This window comes from Triticum dicoccoides, chromosome 5A (assembly GCF_002162155.2).
Source record: "Triticum dicoccoides isolate Atlit2015 ecotype Zavitan chromosome 5A, WEW_v2.0, whole genome shotgun sequence".
Lineage (NCBI taxonomy): Eukaryota > Viridiplantae > Streptophyta > Magnoliopsida > Poales > Poaceae > Triticum > Triticum dicoccoides.
In genome coordinates, this window is record NC_041388.1 from 530514237 (window position 1) to 530528190 (window position 13954).

Here is a 13954-nt window from a genome sequence, read left to right on the forward strand (position 1 = left end):
CCTCCAGTATCTCACTGGCAGTCCCTCGTGAGTGCGGCACGCACCTTTTTCTTTGTTTCGGAGCGGATAATTATGGGCTTTCTTCCTCCTTCTTTATAGTCTGCAGTTCAATCTGCCAAGTCCGATTCATCTTTTTCCAATACTGCGAGCCAAAGGCACGCTGCTATTTAGTCACCAATCTCAGCCTTTTGCAGATGTGAGTATCCGTATGGCTTCAGATGTTTGGGCTCCGCCGATCGGTATTCTATATCAGCGGACCCAACCCTCCCTTGCATCTAAGGCACATTTCATCTCTGGGCCCGCCCCCAACAGATACCGGTACCGGCCATGAAGGCTTCGCCCTTCTCAAGTGCAAGAATGAACAATATCGGGGCACTACGTTGGTTACCCACTGCTAGCCTAGCGGAGATTTCTCTATTTGTTGAAAGTGGAAAGGAGTCATATTTGAATCGGAAAGTTGGGCTCGTTCACTCACACCTTTCTTTGGTTTGTCTTGTTTCAGTCCGTACAAGAAGATACTTTCAGGGTTGCCCAAGAAGGGACGGGCCTATCTATTGGTGGTACTAGTTCCGCGGGAGGGGCAGGATTTCGGGCTTTTGTGTTCAGTAGTTAGTAGGGGAAGTTGCCCGGCTTGGTATCTCTCTTCCCTGTAGAAAACCAATCACAAGTCCCTCCTTATTTTCACTCAAAAAAGCTGGAAAAAAGAGCAAATCTCGGATAGCCTAACTTGTTTTTTTGCCCTGGAAAAGGCAGCTACTATCCCTGCTGGATTTGTCGGGGCGAACTGAAACATCTTAGCCATAAAAAACCTTCCCTTTTCAAGTCCTTGCTATCCCTCTCGCTCTACCCAACTATCTATAATGGGGCAGAGAAGGATAAGCAAAGTAGGCGCACGAATATTTATTAATTAAGAGTTTTCGAGACTTCATTCTCTTTTTAGTTTTGACTCTGGGTCCGGTACAGGTTGACGCGGAGGATAGGGATGGGAAAAGAAGCCCTAGCTTTGGGAAAGACCGGATCATAACATGAATTTCAGGGCATACTTAGTAGATGCAGATCTAGGTACTCTTTCTTCCCCAGATGGGGAATGGGCCAAGCCGATCCGTTGTTGGCTCTGAAAGTGCATTTGCTAGTTCGAAAGAAGCTGAATCCGGGTGCGAACGAAACTGGTGGGAACAATCAACTATACGGCAGCTGCGAAGTTCTAGTTGGCTTCTGAAAATCAACTATGCTGAAATAGATTCTCTTTTGAGAGCCCTACATATACCGATCAAACATTCCATTTCAGACTTGTCTGCTTTACTATCTAATAAGTATGATAGAAATCAAGGCGGGTATAGCTTCCTTTGATCCATACCGTAATATTCAAGCTGACTTTGTCAACTTATTCCCCTTTTTTCAGGTTGAATTGACAACCCATTCTCCAGTCTCCCGCACTGCTCAAGTGTGCGACTCCGTATGAGGACCTCCTTCCCTTTTGCTCTGCCCACTGTGGGCGGGCGCAGCAGCTACATGGACCCCTTTCTTTATGTTGTTGCCAGCGCTTTCCCGGGCCGAGCCGGAATTCCATTTGTATTAGCAAAATAGAGCTCCTCATAGAAAAGAATGGCGAAGAAAGTGTTATAGTACTTTCTTTCTGTTCAGTCCTGGAACTTATTCTTTTCCGATCGACCTATCAACAGTAGCGATCATACCCCGTCGAGCGAGTTAGGAGCTGCTCACACGCAAGAATTTGTCGAGTTCAATCAGTACAATAAGAAATCCTAAGTATTTTTTTGGTCAGGCGACACCCAGATTTGAACTGGGGATAAAGGATTTGCAGTCCCCTGCCTTACCGCTTGGCCATGCCGCCAAATCCGATCCAAAATAGAATTAAAAAAGCATGAACCGTTATTAAAACATTATAAAGTTGATGATTCCCAGGTCTCTCATAAATTGATTTCTTTCATCACTGTTCTTAAATCAATCCGTGTCAGGTACAGAGCCAATCTTCACATCCCATAGGTAAAACAAGTCGCTTTATGGGCTCCTCGTGAAACTACAACCTTTCTGAAGCCCTAGTCAAAAAGTTGTGCGAAACCTCAATTGGTAAGAGGAGTAAACACCTATTCTTTGGCCATTCAAAACATCGAATTGGTTGGCTCGCTCAACCTCTCGAACCGGGACAAAACTTCCCAGCGTTGCATTCACCGCCTAGCCTCGTCCAACATGACTGTAAGGCACATTTTGCCAAATAAAGAAGAGCTTCTTGTTTCCAAGCGGAACTCGAATGGGCTGCTAGCAGATTTGTTGGGGATGGCAAGTTAACACCGTGGGTAGGCTTGCCTTTCACTCGCTCTGGCACATTTTGGCGGAACATCAACGTTATATATAGTGGAATTCTAGAGGTAAGTTAATGTTTTCAAAAATCCAAATGGAAAAGGATTTGCGCGTATAAAGGGAATCGAACCCAACTCTTCCACGAACCCCCCACGAATGGCCCTCCCTTAATTCAATGAACTATGAGAATCCCCATGTTTCTTCTGGAGATGTGTCAGTGGCTTTGCAATGATGCCGAAATGGCGAACGAAGCGCCTGTAATAGCCGGCCAAACCTAAGAGCTCAACCGGATGAGACATCTCTTATTTACAGAACTGTGCCAACGTGTGCCTACATTGTTTGATTTACCAGTTCCGGGTATTGGATTTTTTTTGGAATAGAAAGAATGAAACTAGTACCAGCTTATCGAGGTCAAAGAAATTCGACAAGTTCTTGGTCGATCGATACCTTTCCATCCCGGGGCAGATTGGATTTTTTTGCTCCTAATGTTTTGGGGCATCCCGACAATTATATACCTGCTAATCCGTTATGCGGTGGCTACTCGATCGAGAAGAAAGAGCAGTTGTTACCCGCCTCCACTATTAAGCAGCATGAGCCACTAGACTGACTCGATATCCGTGTCCATCCAGCCAGAATAAAACAAAGGAAAAGAAATAGAACGTACCTCCTTAAATAAATATCTCACCTATCAAACTCAAGCAAGAGTCGAACTGCTAGCTTTTTGTGGCCATGGGAACCGGCTGGGACACCCTCAAACCCCCTTTTATTCTCAAAAAAGGGATCGGCACTTCTCGTATAAATGGAATGGAATTTCTCGAATTTCACACAGGAGATCATCCTCAACAAGGCCTTGTGGGCTCGACTAGGGCAGCAGCGTTTTAAAGAAATACGAACAGTTTGGTTTTCAGTGAGCCGGTATGGTTGGATTGCCAGTGAATAAGCAGCAAGGCTAAAGCAGGGATTGGATTTACTTCTTCTATTGTCAGCAGAAAAAGAAGAACCTTGATACTAAACCAGATCGAACAAGGGATCTTTTTGGAAATGGGAAGATCTAGGATAGGCAGCCAACCTCCTGGAAAGAGCGATGTGCATAGACCGGGTGAGTAGGGATGTGCCTCAAACTCAAACAAAAACGGGTGCACAGTTCTACTGCGTCTTATCGAATAGTGCTTTTGAGTCAAAGTGCAATCACCATTTCATGTACACCCTTCCGTACCACCACAGGTCGTTCTTGGGCAGATCCCGCTCCTAAACATAAGGGAGGGATAGGGGGAAAGGGGGACTGCACAAGCGGTGGAGCATGTGGTTTAATTCGATACAACGCGCAAAACCATAGGAAGCCGAAAGAAAGATAGAATGAATAGAATACAGCTCAACATTTGAAGAATGGAATCTGTCCCTTAAACCTCCAAGAAATACGATATGAGATACACGCACATCTCGATAAGCCAATCCCAATCCCTTCAACCCAACCTTTACCAAAAGGGGAAACTGTAACAACAATGACCCTGACTCGGATTCCAATAGGGCTTCTGCTTCTTCTGCTTGGAATTTAAGTAGAAAGCTTGCTTCGGGATCAGATCATTCAACTAAAGCTGTCAGGCCGGGTAGGCTTTGAGGAACATTGGGGGTTCCTTATGTTGTGACTGAGCAGATATGTCTATTGTGCCCGGCAAGAGGGAAGTTTTGTAAAAGCAACAGGAAGAATTGCTCAGATACCCGTGAGCGTATATAACTTGGGTCGTGTTATAAATGCTCTGGCTAAACCTATTGATGGGAGAGGCGAAATTGTAGCTTCCGAATCTCGCTGCTAGATCGATCGGTTTCGGGTCAAATAGGAAGAACGTAAATCTTCCACCTCTGGAAAGCGCCTACACCTAATGGCTTAAGCCGCTGTTCCCATTTCCTCGCTGACCCAGGCTTAAAAGCTTCCAGAAAAATGATAGCACAGACAGCCGAAACAATTTTCCTAATATTTCTTTAACTTGACCTTTTTGCAGTACATCTAACAGCATATAGGGGAATGCCTTTTTTATATTACATTTGCACCAAACCAAGCTATTCTTAATACTAATTCCTTCATTCATTTCATTCATTCATTGTTCTGTTGTGGATTCGAACCACTAGCACAAATTTGATTTCGAGTCAAAGGGCGCTTTTTTAGGATTTCCAGTCCTTTTACCTTTCAGAACCTCTCTTTCTAAGTTATGTTTTTTTATTGTTGTCAATTTCTGCTAGAATTAAGAACCCCCCTAAACAATGACAGCGTACCGAGCGGGTAAAACTGCTATTCGTGATACCGGTCAAATCGACTATTCTCATCAACTTTGAGTCTCTTCCCTCTCGTATGACTGTCAAAGTGGAGTTCCTTCTCTATAAGAAGAGCTGGTCTAGAGTGTGATTCGGATGAAAACAAATGGATGAGCCTCGTTTTGCTTCAGCAAGTGTACGCTGCACTAAGGAGTCGAGTCGACTTATCCGAACTTTCCTACCAAGTTCGAGCTCTTGCTCGCTCTATTTCGTGCCCAAAAAAAAGCAAAAAGGAACATAACCTCCGAGACTATGAAGAGAATAGAACCATATCGAGGCAGGAAGGTATCGGGCCAGAAATCTCAGGAAAAGCAGTTTTTCTTTAGTGAATTGACGCGATCTATCCTCTGTTATCAACCCAATGAGTAACGTATAATGTGTAGAAGAAAAATGGAAGCTTTATAGCACATTCCCTCTCTTTATCGGGATTTCCTTCAACGGGTTTCAAAAGTGGCTTTTCATTAATCAACAACTTTCTAACATCATCCTGATACATATCAACATTAGAAGTCTTTTTCGTTTTGTCAATATCCAACAGCTTAGCGTAGTAATCGTTCCAGAACTCCTTAATAATACGTGCATTTTGCATTTTTGTTGTCCACAAACAAATAAAGAGTCCGAAAAGACGTACGCATAACAGACTCGGTACCTAGGTCAATGGGTTCAGTGGAGAATCCAACCGACGGGAGTAGTTACGTCCAGTATGTCCCCCCTCGATTCCCGACATGCTATGATACCCCAGGGTGGGTAGGAGCGGGTCGAGTCCGTATCACCGCGGAACAACTGCAGCGTCCGGATCTGATCTATCTACTCGGCAATTCATCCGGTGACTTCACGGTCGCCAAAGAAGCCCCAAGAAGCATCAAACATTTCCGATGAGATCCATGGAGCTATTCTGAGATAGCAAGCACTAGCTCCCAGTGCGACTTCATAAAAAGCAATCAAAGATAAGATCGAAGAAAATGAAACGCACGTGGTGGTCATTATAGCGGTTCCTTCAGATCCTAGAAAACGTCCGAAAAAACCGGCTACGGAACTACCGAGCAAAGGCAAAAAGACAATAAGTAGATACATAAGATCGAGTCTCTTAAAAAAAATCAGACAATGTTCAAGCGGCCTGTCATTGAGACAAAAACGTGTTAAGCATATAAGCACTTTCGACTTGATTTGCAGTGGTCAGTTACGCAAGACGGGAACAGCCTTTGGTATATTTGAACCATCGGTTTTTGGAGGGCCTCACTTGTCGGAGACTGAACTACCGCTCGCTTACTTGCTGATCAAGGAGGTCATTTCCACTTACTCTAAGCATAGGTTCGACAAGTTCACATGCCGGAGCTACCTGTTCTCCGCGATTCAATTGGTTCTTCTGCCTTGCCTTCTTATCTATCGGTCCCAAGGTCAAAGAAATAGGTTCAGTGGTTCGACCATCGCGGGTTTCACTACTTTTCTTCCATTCAAAAAAGCTCTTCTAAAAAAAAGGATAGCGAATGATCGATTCACCATTGATAGCATTAACCAATGTCAACTACTAAGCATAGTCAATTGCAAATCGGCCGGTTGGTTTGCTTCTCTCCAAGTATGGGACTGTGACTTGTCCTGAGATGAGAAGTATCAAAAGTGCCGGGGTTTGGGTTTATGTCATGCTAGACTCACGTTTCTCGTTCTTACGCCGGGTCCGCGACCTTACAAGGATACACAAGCTGGTGAAGGTTTCGGAGAAGCAGCAAGCTGTTCGGATTCAAGTTAGCTTTGAGCAGGCCTCGGGCGAGGGCAAATCCGGGACGGGATATTCCTCGATTACAGAGGCAGAATGAATTGGTTCCAGGGTATGCCTTCCGAGGTATGCCGGGCAATAAGGGCAAGGAAGGTTGTTCTTTCAACATGATTCCTCAACAATTTTGTCATTGTAACCGACTCTCCGTTCTCTCCGTTCCACTTTGGTTTTCGACTAATAATTACCATGATGAATTTCTCTTACTGCTTGGTTCCGCATTGGATTTTGGAAACTTTTGTTTAGAAAGTGGTGTCACGACCGTGGGGATCAAATGGATGGTTCAGGAAAGTCTAGTCCGGAGGGAATGTTTTTCAAAATCGACCCGATCTCTGATTTCGGAGAAATAAGTGGCTCACGAGGAATGGAGAGACAGATTCTCTATTTGATCTCGCCGCAGGTGCTATGTCGGAAATCCATTTTTTTTATCCCCAAGGAAAATCAAAGAAGAAGAAAGCCCTGGTATTCTCTACTTGAATGAATAGTGTTTTTAAAGAGATATGTTGGAAAGGGGTATTGGTCTTTTTCGATGACATTCTAGTGTACAGTTCTACCATGGAACTCGACCTGGTGGTTTTTTATCATTTCATTGACCTTCGGGAAGCTTTTCTCATGTTTGAATGGAGGTCTTCCGCAAATGAATTTCCATATAGGAATTATATAATGTGAAGGTTGATGGCCCGCCCCGCCTAGAATAGGAATCTTTGACTGGGCTTACACACATTCGCTCACTTACGCTCAATCGAGTTACGTTTGAAAAATGAATGGAATTCTGGAGTGGACCGAATATCCATGGCAGAACCCCACACTGGCTAGGAACTGGGCTGCTCGGGCCCCTCTCGATCTTTTGCGTATAAGGGAAGGGGTGATCTTATATTTGTATTGCAAAATGGAGAGGGCTTGTTTTCGAAGACATTGTTGGTGGTTCGAATCCACCTCGTGAGAAAGACTGAGCTGAGCTATTTCTTACTTTTCTAGCTTGAATGAGACAAAGCCGAGGGTTCGGTCATACAAAGGAGCAATTCTCTTGTGCAAAGGCTAGTTTCGAGTGAATTATTTCTTGTATTACCTTGAATTTTTGGTATATTTTGTGAAAAAAAAGAAACTCCACTCTTCGTTGTTGATAAAACGAAATCCCTATTCACTCCTTTGGGTATCCTTTTTCCCCATAAGGATATTGAATACAAGGAACTCTCTTTAGTGCTACTGTAATTTTGAAAATGAACACGCAAATAGGGTGGGTAGGCCCAACCACCACACTACACGTATAGACGCGAACCCCCCTCCTTACCGTACGTGCGACTCTCACCGCATACGGCTCGCACAAAGACTCCAAAATCCATCCCGAGCTTTTTATTCCACCTCTCCCTCCTCTCCAATCCTCGATCAAACTAGCCTGCTACTCGCTCTGTAGTGTTGTCACACAAGATAAGCACGCCGCCCGCCTGCTGGCCGGGCGAATCGAAGTTATCTTCCGGTCAACTGTCCACCCAGTCAAGTGCAAAAAACACAGTGGAATCACGCAACGCACGCTGCTGGTGTGCTTCCTGCCCACGAGGAAAGAAGAGCGACAAGGTTCAGATTTGACTGTTTGCAGCATGGGAGCTGATTACCCAAAAAATCCCTGGGAAAAAAGAAAAGATATCTCGGTAACGAAAACCATAGGAGGCTGTATTGGCGAGATCCAAGGGTTCACATTTTTTTACAGTAGCAGGATCAGAATAACTTACTCCATTAAGTTCGCCACCATAGAACTCCACCGTTACGCCTACTTGTTCAACACTATATTTGGATTCTGCTCTTCTAAAAGGAACGTCTGCTCTAACACTTCCCCTGGCTCTTCCACCGTCCGGGCTCCCTTTCCTCCCTATGCTCCCCCGGCGGAAAAAAGATATGCCGCTCCGCAAGCAAGGAGTGCCACGCACGAGCGGAGCGAAAACTAAGCAAGGGGAATTCCCTGCGCAGCAGAAAAAAAGGCGCTCTAATCGTACTCAAGCAAGGTAGCTTGCTTACTCTCCATCTAGCGTGCGTTGGCGGCAAGGAAGGAGGCATTGGAAAGACTAGACCATACACATTAATTAGTACAAGAAAGAGGCATTCGGGAAGCGACTAGTCGCTTCTGGCGAAGCTTAACAAAGGCCGACTACTACATAGAGTACTACCAGTCATGAGCGATAGTGAAGCCGTCAGAGGCAGAAGCTGTCGCTTGACGGACGAAGCCGAGCCGATACGATAGGCGGGCGACCAACCGATCTCACGACGATGAGTCACCCACATACTTAACAAAAAATGCAAATAGAAGAGCAAGTAACAAATCTCCATCAAAATGAGTCATTTCATAATTGAATAAAAACGAGGAGCCGAAGATTCTAGGGGGCTGCAAATCACACCTGCACGGATTACAGGTGACGGTTACAAGAATGGCGGGGAAGTGAAGAGTACCCGACGACATTCAGGGATGAATGTAGACCCATCGGGCGGGGATAATCATTCCGGTCCTGGGAGAGGTGGCGATGGCCTTTTTATTGATTTTGACGATTGGATCTCTCTATGAATGGAAAAGGGGTGCTTCGGATCGGGAGTAACCACTTTAGAAAGGGCAAAGGGGGGAAGGACATAGGAAAGAGGGATGCCTACAAAAAATCAATTGATTCGTCATGGTAGAGAAGAAAAACGGCACGGTTTTCAAGTTCACAAAAGGGGTTTTTCCAGGTCAAGCTCAGAGGCATTAGCACTTGCCCGAAGTTCTGCTCGCGTAAATGACCTGAGTGAAGGTGTTGAAAAACTCATACGATTCCCGGCTGTAGCCCCCTAGAATCTTCGGCTCCTCGTTTTTATTCAATTATGAAATGACTCATTTTGATGGTGGGGGAGAAGCAGCCGAGCTCATTCCCTTCGCTTCCTGGGCCCAAAGCAGTGCTTTGTTTCCTGGCCAAATCAAGGATTTGGGGAATCAGATTCATAAACACCTAACATAACAGCAGGCTTGTACGAGACTGCGCCTCCCGGCTGGAAACTCCAATGGCATTTTCGGTAAATGAAAGCAAAGGTGGTCAGATGGGTTCCCCTCTTCAGTCATTTGGTACCTCTCCAACGCTTCCTCCTATTCCTATTGATCAGATCAAAGCCAAACCTATCTAGCACAGCCAGCCTTCCACCTCTTTATACTTATGTTTAGCAGTGTACCTGGTCTTACTTCTTTTTCAGTTTACGCTTGTGTCCCAAGCTTGCAAGTTCGAAGAAGAGTATTGTATTGACCTGAATCAAGTTGTTTGCCTACCCGCCGCAGTGGATCCTTCTTATCCCTTTTCATTGAACGAGCGAGAAATCGCATTGATGACTAATAAAGTAGGATTTTCACTCGTGTGGGTTCGCCCACCTTCCCTTCAGCAGCTCTCCCTGGACACCCTATACTAAACTGAGGAATTACTTAAGCTCCTGGCTTTTTTTCCGACAACTCAAAGCCGCTGCACCGGGTCCTATCGAACCAGTGACTTCTCTCCTGGGATTGAATATGTTTTGCCTTTCCCCGATGGTTCCGCCCGATCCATCAGCGAGGACTGTATCATTTAGCGAGCTAAAAACTTAAGGAACATGTATGTGAGAGTTCCACTTTAGCTCCCTCAACACCAGGCGGGACGAGCAGCCTTTGTTCCTGTGTTTCTGTTTTGCTCTCCCCCTTTTTTCACTTAGTTTAGTTGGAATGGAAAGAGAATATTCCACTCTCAGAACGAGACTGAACGAAATAAAATGCAAGTGAAACGAGACGAGAATCAAATTGTAGGCTTCTTTCCTAAAAGCGGTGGTTCTCGCCCACCGATTTGATAAGCACGTCTTTTCTGCCTTCGACATGGAGCACCTCTTTTCTGGCATAAGACAATCTCTTCTCGCACCATAACTTTTCTAACTACGCTTGCTGCTTGCTGGTTTTTCCATCATCCAATCCACAACAAATCGAATGAAACCTGCCGCCGGTTGAGTGATAGGCCTACCTAAATGCTCCCGGCCTTTTCCTCGATATCCAACACGGTATTCTGATGTGCCGAAAAATATGAAGTCAGCAGAAGAGTGAACTTCATATTAATAGGTAAATCCTACATCAAGCGGCAATGTCGATAGGCCGGGTACCATCTTGACTTTCCAATGTCGCAAGTCAATCAGAAAAGGCCAACACTCTGGGGCTGAATTAATTAATGAAACTAATAGGAAGGATTGGGATGATGAACTGGTTGCAGAAGGGGTTTGTTTGAGAGTGGCGTTCATGGCTCCCAAGAAGGTGGCTGTGCCGGGGACCCCGGTATACTGTACTAATATGTGTAGGTCCCTGTAATTCGAGTGAGATTGTCATGGCGCAAAAGCAGATATGGTCCGGTATTCCCGTTGAAATACGATACGAAGGAAACGGACTTCAATCCCTCATTCTTATTGTTTGTTCTTCTGATCCCCTTGTTTTTAACTCGCTTAATTCGGAAGAGGAAAACGACAGCAGCTAAAGTGAGCCTGCTTCCTCCGATGATCGGTTGCGGCTAACTTCTCTCTCTTCATCTCTCTGAGTTCGCTTCTTGGTAGTAGTTACCCCTGTCAGAACCTTGTGAGGAAGAACGGACTTAAGGAAGCTGACTCTCGTTCTTTGGCCCAACCAACCGCAGACCAAAAATCCAAAAAGTGCGTCACTTTTTCTCTTTCACATACACCGGGAGAAAGGGTGACGATAGCAATCCCCTTTGCCTCCCCGGCCGGGGCAGGACAAGGGGGGCGGATAATGAGAGTCAGGTTCAAACAATTCAAGGATTGTAAATACCATAACAGCAAAGTAGAATGCACCAAATTTTTCCTATTACCGGCTCCAGGAAGAGCACACCAAATGAAAGAAACTATTACTCAAAAAGCGAATCACATCTCGATCCACAAACTGCCAAAAGCCTTTGTTATTCCATTCCCAGTGGAACGTCAACCTGTTTAACAACAATTTTAAGACACCAACCTGCCCTTGACAAGTCAATAATCAATCACTAGATTTAGGATCACAAGCCGATGCGATGCTTCACGTCGAATTGGGTTAGTCTGCATCTGAGAGACCCCGCCTAGCTCTAAAATCAGATGCTATTCCTTCAAGAAAGTATCGGAAAGCAAAAAGGGACTCGTTCACCGTATCGCGTCCAATACAGCTATGCCACAAGTTGACCTAACCAACTGGTAAACAAAACCCAAGTTAACGGATCGACCTAGGAATAGGATGAATAGAACCATTGAATCGTCACCCAATGGAGCAGAGAGCCTTCCTTTAAGAAAGAAATAACTCCCTACAACAACCGTGTTTCGAAACTCGATTCATTATCATACGAGAAATTACAGTCAAAGTTCACGTGGATGCTGCTTTCTGTCTCGGATACTGGAATTGGCGCAACTGGAGCAATTATCCGAGATGCGGCGGGCATGTTCATTGCGGCTGCTAAGCTATTATTAGGTATCAATTTAGGAGCCTTTTGTCATTTCCAACTACATTATTGTGAGCATTCGGAACCCGAAGAATAAACTGGAAGTTTTAAACCAAGTACTCTTGAAATCGATACCCCCTGGGATGGAAAAAGAGGCTCAGGTTTTAGCCCTCCGTTTTACCCCGGAAGTCGTTGTTCGTCTTTCGATATGAGAGGATGGCAAGTGTCCGCAATGACTCCCAACCAGCTTTCTCCCCGAGAAAGCCTTCCTGAGATTCAAAGAAAAAGGTTTGAAGGTTGATCTCTGGGATCAGTGATAGTTCGGAACCACGACTTAGCCAATTGGTTACAGATTCTAGACTGATCGATCAGATCACATCATCTCGAGCAAAGAGCTGAGAGCAGAGAAGCGACATCGCTCCTTCCTCATACTCCCCCCTTCATTCATAGAGTTGGAGGAATCCACAAGAGGCTCCTAGAATCCAAGGCATTTCGTCGGAATACATCCTGTCTTTTCACCTTTGTAGTCCTATGCATAGTAAGTACTATAGCCCCAATCATAGCAACTAATAAAATCAGACTAGAAACCAAAAACCAGACGGAATAGTAGGTATAAAGTAAATTGCCCAATGTTTCCGTGATTTATTCCTACCGTCCTGAACACGTCTAGAAACAGCAACCTCGTACATAATACCATTTCGCATTACAGTATCCACTTTCAAGTCGGGGTGAAACTTACTAAGATGTTGGGTCATCAGAATACCATCGCTACAAAGCTGGCTCACAGCAGTTCTCTCCTCTAGAGTGTAAAATCATGGATGGAGCTTGATGCAGCAGCCACTAGATTCCTACCTTTAGTGCTTGCCAATGGATGGTCCTTCTTTCCCTTCCGATACAAAAAAACGATTTATTGGCCTTCTCACTAGTGGTCTCAATCCTTGACTCCAGTATGTATCTCATATCAGGTGCCCTACTCCTTTTTATAGATAGATGCGTCTGGAGACTGAGAAATGATCAGTCCAATGACAGAAGGACAGAAGCGCGTTCCCTTCGTCCTCAATGTGCGTCCACAGCTTACTCGAGTGCTTGAGATATTCGATTCTTCCTCTTCTTTCTCTCATAAAACTCCGCTCTTCTGGTAAACGGTCTGAATCAGTAAAAAAATGAGTTCCTTCTTCAAATCCATCGGTCACATCCGCCTTGCGAACTGTATCGGTCAACTATAGGAAACTGGCTTGGTAAAGGTCAACGGTCCTGTTCAAGCATTGGCGGGCTGAACCTCCCCTACCTCGTGCTTTTGTTCTTTTTAAACAACAGACAGGAGCTATTCACGTTATACGCAAACCATAGAGGTAGGCATTTCGGGGTCAAGTTAAAGAAATATTAGGAAAATTGTTTCGGCTGTCTGTGCTATCATTTTTTTGGAAGCTTTTAAGCCTGTTGTCCAGATGCTGCTGCCTAAAAGTAGTTCTTTTAAATTGTTTTCTTGTGGTCTTGTTCTTGGTTTTAGCACGCACTAGCTGTACTGTAGTATGCCAATTTCCATCTTTCCACTGACAGCTGCGAAGAGCTCCCCTTCACTAGGTATGGTTGTTTTTGGTTCATAATGGTGGTCTAGGAGAACCCGAAACTAGAGCACACACAAGAATTTCACCATTGGGAGCCGGTGCCTTTCGAAGCACTTTCACGTGTGAACCGAAGTCGTCGGTGTTTCTCGCAGTTGCTCGATGGCTAGGGGAACGGATAAATCCCCAATAGAGCCCCAAGAGATTCATCCAAGGCCGTGGCGCTTCTTTTCCACCAAGCACAGAAGTTTAAGGAGAACTGTAGGTCGGTGGCTACCTAAGGAAACTCCAATTCGCGCCTACCTTCGCACACCTCCGTTACTCTTTAGGAGGCATCTGCCCGAAGAGAATTGCATAGAATAGAAGCAGCTAAGGCTCCTTCCTCTTCAGATTCCTACTAAAGGGCGGCGGCTTTCCTTAATGGGGAGTTGGATGAGGAAATTTACATGGAGCAGCCAGATCAAGAGTACCCGCGACGTCTTCGGATGCATCAGTTTATTATGCTTATGCCTAATCTTAATACTGGCTAGTTACTTCAACCGAGCCAGACC

At 45.1% G+C, this 13954-nt stretch overlaps 1 long non-coding RNA gene and 1 other non-coding gene across 2 annotated transcripts in view; both read right to left on the minus strand.

Annotated features, from left to right (window-relative positions):
* Positions 1 to 1781: 1781 nt before the first annotated feature.
* TRNAC-GCA lies at positions 1782 to 1852 on the minus strand. The gene has a single exon. It is a non-coding gene; the product is annotated as a tRNA-Cys (tRNA).
* Positions 1853 to 10309: 8457 nt separating this feature from the next.
* The window catches only part of LOC119297738, a 5625-nt gene continuing 1980 nt past the window's right edge, over positions 10310 to 13954 (minus strand). The window contains exon 2 of the long non-coding RNA XR_005145721.1: positions 10310 to 10365. This is a non-coding gene — a long non-coding RNA (uncharacterized LOC119297738). The remainder of the gene's footprint in view (positions 10366 to 13954) is intronic.